The sequence below is a fragment of the Bufo gargarizans genome, chromosome 2 (assembly GCF_014858855.1).
Source record: "Bufo gargarizans isolate SCDJY-AF-19 chromosome 2, ASM1485885v1, whole genome shotgun sequence".
Classification (NCBI taxonomy): Eukaryota; Metazoa; Chordata; class Amphibia; order Anura; family Bufonidae; genus Bufo; species Bufo gargarizans.
This window is the reverse complement of record NC_058081.1, coordinates 38,808,446-38,822,718: the sequence shown is the minus strand read 5'-3', so window position 1 is coordinate 38,822,718 and position 14,273 is coordinate 38,808,446.

Sequence of the window (14,273 nt, the reverse complement as noted above, 5' to 3'; positions counted from 1 at the left end):
AGTTGTGCATAGCAAACATGGCCTCCCCTGATTTACTCTCCAAGGACACCAGTCTTTGGGTAGAAGTGGATGGGAAAGTAGTACGCTCCTTTTTCAACAGAAACCATCCATATTAGATTTGCCCCTAACCAAGATGCGCTTGCCCGTTTGCTGGTCAGTGGTAACGCCCCTTGTTGCCTCCTAGGTGCAGATTTGTTTGCAAAAGTACATGCTGGTATCTCATGTCAGGAGGACGGCACTGTGAAGCTTACAGGTGCCCTCAATGACCAGGAACTTTGTTGGCCATTAGTGATAAAATTCCCTGGTCCATGTTTGTATCAGTACTCCCAGAAGCTGAGAAAAGCAAAACCACTCACCATTGGATGGTACATGACCCACATGCCATTAATGAAGCCACAGTTTCTAACACCCACATCGTGCCCAACACACACACACCTTGTTGGCTCAGGTTCCCATTACCCCTACTCACTCCACTGTGATTGATTTGTCCTTTAGTCCCTACCGCCTCACAGATGAGGTGGTAGATGCTTTTTATGCCTAGAGCTGGCAATTTTGTGTTCCCCCACACTGGGCCTATAAGATTATTACATTTATATTGTATTGTTATGAAGTGAGTGGCCATGACTCAGCTGTCCTCACCCAACTGCATGGCCAGCAATAACGCCCCGTAGCATATTATTCAGTCAGACTTGATCCCAGGGCCAGAGGTGCCCCTTTCTGCATCAGAGCTGTAGTAGTTGTACTAGTTATGCTTGATGAAAGCTCTGAGATAGTTCTGGACCACAAAGTGATGGTGATATTACATCTATCCTCATGAACGGACAATCCAAATGATTGTTTTGTTGCCTGTTATTTTAGAATGCAGTGTTCCATTTTGTTGCCTGACAATGTTGCTCTCCAAAGGTGTAATACTTTTGACCCAGCCACCCTGTTTCCTCTGGACCAAGGGGGGGGGGGGGGGGGGGGAAGAGTTAGGGCACTGTACTTTAAACTTTTCTTCCAGATTCAAAGGAACTGAGGAACTGACTGTTTGCAGATGATGTCACAAGAGGTAGTGGGATTTGGTAAATCAGCCATTAGGTAATCAAGATCATGTGCTCTTTGTGGATGGATCGAGGTATGGCCAGGATGGCAGGTACTACACAGGTTGGGCAGTGGTGATTAAATGTGAACTGCCACACATGTCTGCTCAAGAAGTGGAGCTAAAAGACTCTGAAGATGGCTTGCAGATATGCAGATGGAAAAACAGCCAACATTTACACTGATTCCAGGTGTGCTTTTGGGATAGCCCATGACTATGGGCCCATATGGAAAGCCAGAGACTCCTTGATCGCTTCAGGTAAACCCATCGAAAATGGGGAAGCAGTGAGGTCTCTGATGGAAGCCCTCTTGTCACTAACATGAGGGGTGATGATAGCAACGAAAGGCCACTGTAAACGGATGCAGAGGAGGCAAAGGGGAAAGCCACGGCAGATCAGGCGGCAAAAATGGCTGCCATATTGCCTAAGTAGACCCCTGTCTTAAGTGGCCACAGTTCAGGTCCCTGAAATAACTCCTCCTGTCTCCCGAAAGTTCTTAAGACCTTACAGAACCAGATGGGGAAGGAGGAAAGGGACTGGTGGATGGAAAAGGGGGGACCACAAATAAGAAGGGAAACTTTGCCTTCCCAGGTCCCTCTACTCCACGATGGCACAGGCAACCCATGGAGTGATGCACCAGACAAAAACTGCTATGTGTGATTTAGTACGTAGCATATGGTACGCCCCAGGGTTCAGCACTGTAACAGTCAGACATACTCAAGGATAAATAATTTGTGCCCAGAACAACGTGGGCAAGGTGGTTAAGGTACCCAAGAAACACTTCTTGCTTTTTGTATCTGTTTCAAAGTTTGCAGACTACCTTCAACTAACCAAGGTGGGCATGTATGAGTATGTATTGATATGTGATGACTTGTTTTCAGGATGGCCAAAACCGTACCCAAAGAAGTAAAGAAGATTATGGCCGAAGTTGTGGCAGGTATGGGGTACCTTAGATCATTGAAAGTAACACAGGTGTTCACTTCACAGTTGAAGTGATGCAGAAGATGATGAAGGTTTTGTGTGTAGGACAGGCTTTACATGCTTCGTACCATCCACAAAACAGCAGTAGAGTAGGAAAAAGGAACTGAACGGGACGCTAAGTTCAGTAAGGTATACGCCTAACCGTGAGACAGGCCTTTGTCCCTATAAGGTCCTTTTTGGGTCAGCCCCTAGAATAGGATTTTATTTCCCACAACAGCTTCAGATGCAACATGGTTGTCTGACAGATTATGTGATCAGTTTTGTACAAGTATTTGACTAAAGTACATTTTCGAGCTTTTGCTTCACTTCCAGGTTTTGATAAAGTACCAGGAACCCACCCACTTGTGTCTGGAGATTGGGTGGTAGTAAAAGACACGTTAGAAAAGTCCTAATACCCTGGTTTGATGGTCCATTCCGAGTGTTGTTGACCTCAAGCACAGTGAAGCTCAAAGAAAAGCATAATGGATTGATTTCAAGGAAGTGTTGGGACTGATTTTCCCTTGTGTGACTGTTGATCATGACTATGGAAGAATATGGAAAAATTGCATGAAAACTTCGATCCAGAAAATCAGGAGCACTGATGACCTCCAGTCTCCCCCATATAATGTCAATGCCAGTTAGGGAAAGATCATCTGACTTCCCCTTGCTCAAATCCAGTGTCACGGGAGGCTGTTTGCTAGGAATGGCTTGTCGTGGAAGCTGGTGAAGAGGAGGCGGAGCATTGGGACAGATGTTTAGGTTTAGGGAGAGAATGAAATTCAAGGGGGGACTGTTAAAGATGTGTGAATTGTATTCTATATTTTGTATCTCTAGGACTGTAATGAGTTAACTTCTTCTTCTTCAAGTGCCTCCCACCCCCCACTTTGTTACAAGACTGGAGAAGAGAGGGGGGGGGGCAAAGGGCTGTGCTGTGAGAAGTGTCTGTTTTCTCATCTTTGTACAGGTGTCCCAAGGGAGTCATATAGACTGTGGAGGAATGCATAAGCCAATCATATGAGTTGATGATATATACCTATTATTCACTGCCTATAGAGAAGCACCTCCTTCAAGTGTCACACATGACGTATGCAGTATTCTTGTTAGGATAAACGCCATTATAAAATGGCGACGATAACCAGATGTTTACATTAGTTCACATTCCAAAGTAGTGCCCAGTGTGCAGAAGCCAGGGTGTTATCTCCTCTCTCTTATCTCTTCTTCCTTTTGAGCCAATGAAATAATGCCTGGGCCTCAGAAAGTACTGCCCTTTTCTGAAGATACATATATCACTTACTCTGTGTAATAAAAGTTAGAGATTGCTTTGACCAACTTCTGTGTCAGTGTCCAGTCTCTCAACCACGCGTGGATATTAACCCCTAGGGGGTTCATTGATTTGGAGCACCAGAGTGCATCTCAAATGCTCTAATTTAGGGCTACTTTAACACTGCCAACATGTACTAAATGGCTGCTGCTGCCACCACCTCCGCAGCTGCTACTTCTCACTGCCAATCCCCTACTGCCACCACTATTAACGCTATGCATCCGCTACAACTACTACTACCCCTACTACTACTACCTACTGCTGACCTGCTGCCTTGTATGTTCCATGCTATGCTGCTTCTGCTGCTGATACTACTGCAGTCACATGCCTCTTATTACCCTACCCAACGAGCCATTTTTTCTTCTGACAGTCAACGCTTATGTGTGTCGTACAGGCAGGCATTCTCACTCTGTCAAGGCATAATTTTTGGACGCTTGGTCCCCCATACCACTTTTAAATTTTTTATTTTTTTTATCTCATAACACCGTATGTGTTTAAACACCATCTGCCCCCAATAAGGGACAATTTTTGGAAGCTTTGGATAAGGAAAAAGCATGAGACACGTGCCGGCGCGTGATATTCAACACGCTGTATGATAACACTGTCACCCCTGCGTTCACCCATAGCTATGTATGTTAGCGTCAATCAGACATCATTTACTATTGCTGTCATTAGGAGACTAGAGGGTGTTATATACGAATTTTCAAGTTCAATTGGAGCCAATTGGGCCGAATCGATTTGGGTCAGAAAAAATTATCAAATCGTTAGCGACTATTGAAAATTTTTGCTTATCTCTACTCCGTTGCATTTGGGAGTAGATGTCTCAATCCCTAGGGCAATCTGCGGCATGGATCTAGTCGAGGGGTCAGGACTGGGTAGCCGTGACCCACTGTGGTAAAGATAGTGGAAAGTGCGAGGTGGCAGTGCGGCCTGTCGGCAGCCTATCCTTCTAAAGGCGAGGGGAGCCACAGCCTTTGTTCCTAATGGTATGGACTGTGGATTAAAAATAACAGGAAAAAGCATGGATTTAGGAATTTTTGTTGACAGTAAACTTAACTGTAGCAACCAGTGTCAGGCAGCTGCTGCAATGCCAATAAGATAATGGGTTGCATCAAAAAGGGCATAGATGCCCGTGATGAGAACATAGTCCTACCACTTTACAAATCACTAGTCAGACCACACATGGAGTACTGTGTAAAGTTCTGGGCTCCTGTGAACAAGGCAGACAGAGCTGGAGAGGGTCCAGAGGAGGGCAACTAAAGTAATAACAGGAATGGGTGGACTACAGTCAGAAGGCGATCTAATAACTATGTATAAGTATAATACAGAGATCTCTCCCGTCATCTATTTATGCCCAGGTGACATCCTCTGCGTCTAGAGGAAAGAAGGTTTGTATACAAACATAGAAGAGGATTCTTTACGGTAAGAGCAGTGAGACCATAGAACTCTCTGAGGAGGTGGTCATTGTGAACTAAGAGTTCAAGAGAGGCCTGGATTTATTTTCATTGGTGAAATCCTCAACAGATTTGGCATGATGGGGATTAGAAAATCCAAAGCATGTCCTCAGTTCTGCATGGATTTTCCCATTACATGTGTAATACCCTAGACCTGGGGCACTAGTATTTGTATATAGTTTTCATGGTTGTGTATTTTATTGTTTGCTTCTGGCGGTAGTTACCAGCAAAGAATGGATGGCAAAGGTTGGCAGAAAGATGGATAACCACCCTGTTCCTCTCCTCTTGGTAAAAGTGGGATGATCGCCTACCAAGAGCGGGAGTTCCTGTACAAAGACAGAAGAGAGAGGAAGCACCTTGCCGAGCTCCTGCTCCTGTTACATATTCTCCAGAGAGAACTACTCCAGTTTTCCTCAAGTAAAGTTTTTAGACGTTCAACAGCAGAGTGAACTGCTAACACACTACTGCTGGTAAGGGATTACAGCCAAGACACCCATCACCGGAGTACTGTTAAGCCAGTACCACCTAAGTGCTAAAATTGTCACCATACAACCTGCTTCCATATCTTTACCGGTGCCAGAAAAATTTGCACTTAAAATCAGCTGCTACTGAATGTATTTGAAGTTCTACGTTGCTCTTACTAAAAGAGACTTGCATACAGTACAGACCAAAAGTTTGGACACACCTTCTCATTCAAAGAGTTTTCTTTATTTTCATGACTATGAAAATTGTAGATTCACACTGAAGGCATCAAAACTATGAATTAACACATGTGGAATTATATACGTAACAAAAAAGTGTGAAACAACTGAAAATATGTCATATTCTAGGTTCTTCAAAGTAGCCACCTTTTGCTTTGATTACTGCTTTGCACACTCTTGGCATTCTCTTGATGAGCTTCAAGAGGTAGTCACCTGAAATGGTTTTCACTTCACAGGTGTGCCCTGTCAGGTTTAATAAGTGGGATTTCTTGCCTTATAAATGGGGTTGGGACCATCAGTTGCGTTGTGGAGAAGTCAGGTGGATACACAGCTGATAGTCCTACTGAATAGACTGTTAGAATTTGTATTATGGCAAGAAAAAAGCAGCTAAGTAAAGAAAAACGAGTGGCCATCATTACTTTAAAAAATGAAGGTCAGTCAGTCCGAAAAATTAGGAAAAGTTTGAAAGTGTCCTCAAGTGCAGTCACAAAAACCATCAAGCGCTACAAAGAAACTGGCTCACATGCGGACCGCCCCAGGAAAGGAAGACCAAGAGTCACCTCTGCTGCGGAGGATAAGTTCATCCGAGTCACCAGCCTCAGAAATCGCCGGTTAACAGCAGCTCAGATTAGAGACCAGGTCAAGACCACACAGAGTTCTAGCAGCAGACACATCTCTAGAACAACTGTTAAGAGGAGACTGTGTGAATCAGGCCTTCATGGTAGAATATCTGCTAGGAAACCACTGCTAAGGACAGGCAACAAGCAGAGGAGACTTGTTTGGGCTAAAGAACACAAGGAATGGACATTAGACCAGTGGAAATCTCTGCTTTGGTCTGATGAGTCCAAATTTGAGATCTTTGGTTCCAACCACCGTGTCTTTGTGCGACGCAGAAAAGGTGAACGGATGGACTCCACATGCCTGGTTCCCACCGTGAAGCATGGAGGAGGAGGTGTGATGGTGTGGGGGTGTTTGCTGGTGACGCTGTTGGGGATTTATTCAAAATTGAAGGCATACTGAACCAGTATGGCTACCACAGCATCTTGCAGCGGCATGTTATTCCATCCGGTTTGCGTTTAGTTGAACCATCATTTATTTTTTAACAGGACAATGACCCCAAACACACCTCCAGGCTGTGTAAGGGCTATTTGACCATGAAGGAGAGTGATGGGGTGCTGCGCCAGATGACCTGGCCTCCTCAGTCACCGGACCTGAACCCAATCGAGATGGTTTGGGGTGAGCTGGACCGCAGAGTGAAGGCAAAAGGGCCAACAAGTGCTAAGCATCTCTGGGAACTCCTTCAAGACTGTTGGAAGACCATTTCAGGTGACTACCTCTTGAAGCTCATCAAGAGAATGCCAAGAGTGTGCAAAGCAGTAATCAAAGCAAAAGGTGGCTACTTTGAAGAACCTAGAATATAAAAATATTTTCAGTTGTTTCACACTTTTTTGTTATGTATATAATTCCACATGTGTTAATTCATAGTTTTGATGCCTTCGGTGTGAATCTACAATTTTCATAGTCATGAAAATAAAGAAAACTCTTTGAATGAGAAGGTGTGTCCAAACTTTTGGTCTGTACTGTATATCTAATTCTGGCCTCATTCTTCAATGTTACTTTTCCACTGCACTGATCCCCAGGGAGCAACGGCCTGAGGGAGAACACCGTGACACAACACTTCATCAGAGCCACTATCACTCCCATTCTCTGCACTGGCTCCTCAGGGGCTGGCTGCACATACAGTATAAACTTCATTCATATGTGCTGTACTGAAAATAGTGCATTCACGGTGTAAAACTGCAGTACCCCAGACCTGGGGGTATCTGCTATTTTTATTATATTGTACATACTGTATTATTTATTATAATGTATTTCATATTTTATGGTTTGGCCATAACTTTCAGTAAGGTATGTTCCTCCCCTCTTGGTAGGAGTGTGCTGGTCCTGCTTTCAGCCTGGATGAGAGACGTAGAGCACAAGAAGCACATTACAGAGCTCTTGCGTCTGTTGGAGAGTCCCCATAGCCCCTTAAGGACACATGACATACCGGTACGGCATGTTTCCCGAGTCCTTAAGGACACATGACGTACCGGTACGTCATGGCTTTAAATAGCGATGCCGGCGCCGCGGGGTTAATCGGAACGGGATGCCGGCTGAAATCATTCAGCCGGCATCCTGTAACAATGCAGGGGGGGGTCATTTGACCCCCCCCCCCGCATCGACGATCGCAGAAAACCGCAGGTCAATTCAGACCTGCGGTTTGCTGCGCTTTTTGCAGTTTCTGATCCCCGCGGTCCCTGACCGCGGGGATCAGAAACTTTAGAGTGCCTAAAATCAATATAGTACACTGCACCCCTGCATGATTTGATGGCGGTGGGTGGTGCAGGGGGGGTGTCGCAGGCGGTGGGGGCGTTGCGGGAGGCGGGCGTTGCGGGAGGCGGGATCGTGATCCCCCGCCTGCCTCCTATTGCGTAATCGTTGGTGTACAGTGGGTATACCAGGGTGCCAGCACATTGCTGGCACCCTGGTATAAACGGCTGACATCGGTGATGCGATGTCAGCCGTTTAACCCTTTCCATACAGCGGTCCGTACGGACCGCTGTATGGAAAAGGTTAACAGTAAGAGGGAGCTCCCTCCCTCTCCGATCGGGGGGCTGCTGTGCCTTTGCAGCCCCCCGATGGAGAGGGAGAGAGCCCCCAGAGAGCCCCCCGAAGCCCCGTCCTCACCCTTCCCCGTCTGCGAAGTTCTGACCATAACTGAGCAGACGGGGAAGGTTCCCATGGCAACAGGACGCCTGCTCAGGCGTCCTGCTGTCCATGGTGCTGAACAGATCTGTGCTGAAAGCATAGATCTGTTCAGTGTAAGTAAAATACAGTACAGAAACCTATAGGGGTTCTGTACTGTATTTTACAGACATCAGACCCACTGGATCTTCAAGAACCAAGTGGGTCTGGGTCAAAAAATAAAAAGAATAAGTGAAAAAAGTTAAGATAAAAAAAAAAAACATTTATCACTGAATAAAAATTAAAAAAATAAAATAAACTACACATATTAGGTATCGCCACGTCCGTAACGACCTGATCTATAAAACGGCCATGTTACTTTCCCCGCACAGTGAACGCCATAAAAATAAAAAAATAAAAACTATGAGAAAATTGAAATTTTGCCCACCTTACTTCCCAAAAAAGGTAATAAAAGTGATCAAAAAAGTCGCATGTACGCCAAAATAGTACCAATCAAACCGTCATCTCATCCCGCAAAAAATGAGACCCTACTCAAGATAATCGCCAAAAAACTGAAAAAACTATGGCTCTTAGACTATGAAAACACTAAAACATCATTTTTTTGTTTCAAAAATAAAATCATTGTGTAAAACCTACATAAATAAAAATAAAGTATACATATTAGGTATTGCCGCGTCCGTATCGACCGCCTCTATATAAATATCACATGACCTAACCCCTCAGGTGACCACCGTAAAAAAAAAAAAAAAAAACGGTGTAAAAAAAGCTATTTTTTGCCATCTTACGTCACGTCAAGTGTAATAGCAAGCGATCAAAAAGTCATATGCACCCCAAAATAGTGCCAATCAAACTGTCATCTCATCCCGCAAAAAATTAGACCCTACTCAAGATAATAGCCCAAAAACTGAAAAAACTATGGCTCTCAGACTATGGAGACACTAAACAATTTTTTGGTTTTAAAAATGAAGTTATTGTATAAAACTTACATAAATAAAAAAAAATTGTATACATATTAGGTATCGCCGCGTCCGTGACAACCTGCTCTATAAAATTACCACATGATCTAACCTGTCAGATGAATGTTGTAAATAACAAAACAAAAAAACGTATCAAAAAAGCTATTTCTTGTTACCTTGCCGCACAAAAAGTGTAATATAGAGCAACCAAAAATCATATCTACCCTGAACTAGTACCAACAATACTGCCACCCTATTCCGTACTTTCTAAAATGGGGTCACTTTTTTGGAGTTTCTACTCTAGGGGTGCATCAGGGGGGCTTCAAATGGGACATGGTGTCAAAAAACCAGTCCAGCAAAATCTGCCTTCCAAAAACCGTATGGCATTCCTTTCCTTCTGCGCCCTGCCATGTGCCCGTACAGCAGTTTACGACCACATATGGGGTGTTTCTGTAAACTACAGAATCAGGGCCATAAATAATGAGTTTCGTTTGGCTGTTAACCCTTGCTTTGTAACTGGAAAAAAAATATTAAAATGGAAAATCTGCCAAAAAAGTGAAATTTTGAAATTGTATCTCTATTTTCCATTAAATCTTGTGCAACACCTAAAGGGTTAACAAAGTTTGTAAAATCAGTTTTGAATACCTTGAGGGGTGTAGTTTCTTAGATGGGGTCACTTTTATGGAGTTTCTACTCTAGGGTTGCATCAGGGGGCTTCAAATGGGACATGGTGTCAAAAAAACTGTCCAGCAAAATCTGGCTTCCAAAAACCATACGGCGCACCTTTCACTCTATGCCCCGCTGTGTGGCCGTACAGTAGTTTACGGCCACATATTGGGTGTTTCTGTAAACGGCAGAGTCAGGGCAATAAAGATACAGTCTTGTTTGGCTGTTAACCCTTGCTTGGTTAGTGGAAAAAATGGGTTAAAATGGAAAATTAGGCAAAAAAATGAAATTCTCAAATTTCATCCCCATTTGCCAATAACTCTTGTGCAACACCTAAAGGGTTAACGAAGTTTGTAAAATCAGTTTTGAATACCTTGAGGGGTGTAGTTTCTTAGATGGGGTCACTTTTATGGAGTTTCTACTCTAGGGGTGCATCAGGGGGCTTCAAATGGGACATGGTGTCAAAAAAACTGTCCAGCAAAATCTGGCTTCCAAAAACCATACGGCGCACCTTTCACTCTACGCCCCGCTGTGTGGCCGTACAGTAGTTTACGGCCACATATAGGGTGTTTCTGTAAACGGCAGAGTCAGGGCAATAAAGATACAGTCTTGTTTGGCTGTTAACCCTTGCTTTGTTAGTGGAAAAAATGGGTTAAAATGGAAAATTAGGCAAAAAAATGAAATTCTCAAATTTCATCCCCATTTGCCAATAACTCTTGTGCAACACCTAAAGGGTTAACGGAGTTTGTAAAATCAGTTTTGAATACCTTGAGGGGTGTAGTTTATAGAATGGGGTCATTTTTTGGCGGTTTCTATTATGTAAGCCTCGCAAAGTGACTTCAGAGCTGTAGTGGTCCCTAAAAATTGGGTTTTTGTAAATTTCTGAAAAATGTCAAGATTTGCTTCTAAACTTCTAAGCCTTGTAACATCCCCAAAAAATAAAATATCATTCCCAAAATAATTCAAACATGAAGTAGACATATGGGGAATGTTAAGTCATCACAATTTTTGGGGGTATTACTATGTATTACAGAAGTAGAGAAACTGAAACTTTGAAATTTGCAAATTTTTCCAAATTTTTAGTAAATTAGGTATTTTATTATGCAAAAAAATTAATTTTTTTGACTTTATTTTACCAGTGTCATGAAGTACAATATGTGACGAAAAAACAATCTCAGAATGGCCTGGATAAGTAAAAGCGTTTTAAAGTTATCAGCACTTAAAGTGACACTGGTCAGATTTGCAAAAAATGGCCTGGTCCTTAAGGTGAAAATGAGCCCGGTCCTTAAGGGGATAGAGAACAACAGAATATGTTCTCAAGTAAATCCTTGAGAAGTGAGACAGCAGAATTAACAGCTGAACACCTGTATTGAAGACACTCGTGTAAGGTGAGGGACTACGGTTAAGACACCCATCACCGCAAACTACCACTAGGCCAGTTAAAACTAATGTCTGGATCTGATAGTGGATATCTACACTCACAAGTGCTACACTGCAGCCATCCAACCTGCCTCCATATTCCTTACTGGTGCCAGAAATTGCACTTGAAATCCACTGCTATTGAATGCACCTGAAGTTATGCTTTGCACATAGTAAAAAGATACCGTTATACGTATACTTTTGGCCTTGTTCTTCAAAACTACATTTCCACTTCACCCTTCACCATGGAGCAACAGCCTGAGGGAGCACACCATGACACAATACTTCATCAGGGGCTGCTACCACTCCCATTCTCTACACTAGCTCCTCAGGGGCTCGTCGCTCCAAAACCATCTGCAAAAAGGGGTGGTCCCAGCCTATTTGTGAAATCATGTGAAGATGTTTCATGTTTCAATTTAACAACATAAGGACGAGGCGGTACTCCAAATGCTGGACTCCTGAAGTAAGACCGCCTATACCATTTCTTTGAAAACGACCCCAGCTGTGCCTTGAAAGCTGAAACCTTTTCAATGTAACACAAAAGAACAAAAAGGTATTATAGGAGAATACGACATATACAAAATGGTAAAAAAATAGCCATATGAAATAAATGACCATCGGCCATGGATCCGGTGTTAAACCACATCCGGCTCTTCTGTCTATAGTTTTTTCCCGGAACGGGAAGGTCCTGGAATTGGCCAGCAGAGCAGTGCTATGTGTCTGTGAATGACCCTTTGTGTACATTTGCCTTCGCTATTGCAATTCTTTAACCCCTGTATGTCATTTGTGTGTAATAGATGCATGAAACGGGCTCACAAACGGAGTCCGCTCCCTACATGGTGTGTGCTGGATGTGCAATACAGTTGAGACCCAGCAGCAATGACTGTGATCAGAGATTACTCTGATCCTGGTCATTTAACCGGTCACAGCTCTCCCCCCGCTCCGCACCTATCAGACAATGGGGACATATCCTAGCGATATGCCCCCATTGTATGTGATGGGGATACCCCTTTAACCCCGGAGTAAGACAAAAAATCAAGTGAGCAAGTTTCAGTGGATTATTTTCCGTGTGGATCCAGATTAGAAAAGGAGAATCAAGTAATCTTAGTGGATTCGGTTTTAGATTAGCTAGGACCAGTATAAAAAAAACTGCAGCCGTGTGTGGAGAGTATACGGGGAACGGTGTGATTGAGGAAAAATATGCACTGAAAGGGGATCCTGTGGACGCAAACAAGTCCTCTACAAAAGCGGTCAGAATAGGCCAAAAGCAGCATGAATCGATGAACCTTTCTTATCAGGCAGGTGGAGTAATTAATTTTTTGGGAACAGAATGGGTCCTATGATACCTGGGGATAGATGGACGTTTGGACAGTAGGGCTTACGTAAGCATTGTGTATGACCAAGCCCACCCTTTCATGACATCTTTTTGGCCTATGGCAGTAGGACAATGCACCATGTCACATGGGTCGTATAGTGGCGGATTGGTATCTTTGGTAACTCCATTTAATTTGTAGCAACTCCGAGAACCCCTCCTGTCCACATGATCCGATATTCTGAAGGACAAAGGAGCTCCAACTAGATGGGTGTCTCAAGTATAGTCACCATTCATATATTTGCATAATAATTTCCAACACAACATGTTAGAGAAACCAGTTTACTGTATAAAGTTTAAAGAGAACATATAAACAGTATATACATGTATACGCCCTGTGGTCCTGTAGTCATTCGGTCACTGGAAGCTTTCTAGATCTTCTCTTCAGTCTTATACAGCATGACTTCTTGTAAAGATGACAGGTCCATCCAATAGAAAACTAAGGAGTCCATACATTCTGCCATGGTCACTTACCATTACTGTTACACGTCAGTTCTGACCAGTAGAAATTGATTGCATCGGACATTACAGACTGAGGACTTGGAGTGACATCTTCCTGGTTGTATATACAGTAACAGAGAGAGTGTCTCGTAACTCTCACATACAAAATAAGACAGCAAACACTTAAAGCACAGTTCCACCTTACAATACTGTCTTAATCTATCTTTATAGGGAAGAGAGCACCATTTTTCTGATACACTGCTCCAAATCCCCTGCACAGACATAGAATTAAAAGGTAAGATTCTGTTTACCTTCAGCCACCACTAGAGGGAGCTCACAGCATACTGTTTATGCATAGCACTTAGGTATAAAACAATATGTGGTGCTCCCTCTAGTGGATCTATAAGGCAGACAACCTTACATGATATTATTATTACATATTCACATATTGCAGGCAGCATTATTCTTGTCATCAAGAGTCCATGACGTAGCCCAGACATAAATCATCAGAAATCAGCTGAATGCCATTGGGATATGTGCAAAGGATCCACTACAGCGCTATAGCTTATGCTAGGAGCAGAAGCCATGACACATGTATGATCATACCCTTACACCTCTACCATTTATATCTTTGCAGGCAAATTGGGATCATGTAAAAAACGGTTGTTTTATTTATTTGTTTGTATTAATGTGTAGGGGCAGAGCTATAAGGTGTTCTTCTAATATGTGACCTTCACTGTGAGATGCAGGGACAGGATTCTCAGCCTGCCTCTGCTCTCCCAGTTCCAGTTGCTGGTTCCTTCCCACACCATGTCTCCCTAAATGTCTACATTATTTTGCTAAAAACAAATGTTATATGTTGTTCTATACTGCATTTTATATGCTGAAGTGTTCCCCTGATATTCCCAGTATGTCTCTGGTTAGTGCTTGGAAGATAGAGAGAGGAGCAGGGCTGCAGTGTGCAGCACTGACAGTAAGTGTACTACGTTCCTGTGTGTCAGCGCAGATCTCTGCAGCCTAGATGTTGGTGATGAAACCTTTAGAAGCCGTTTTCTAATAAAGTGGCCTCTAAAGTGTTCCCTTCCCAGATGTAAGTCCAGGATTCTCAGCCTGCCTCTGGTCTCCTTCCCCAGGTGCTGCCTCCTTCCCCTGCCTTGCC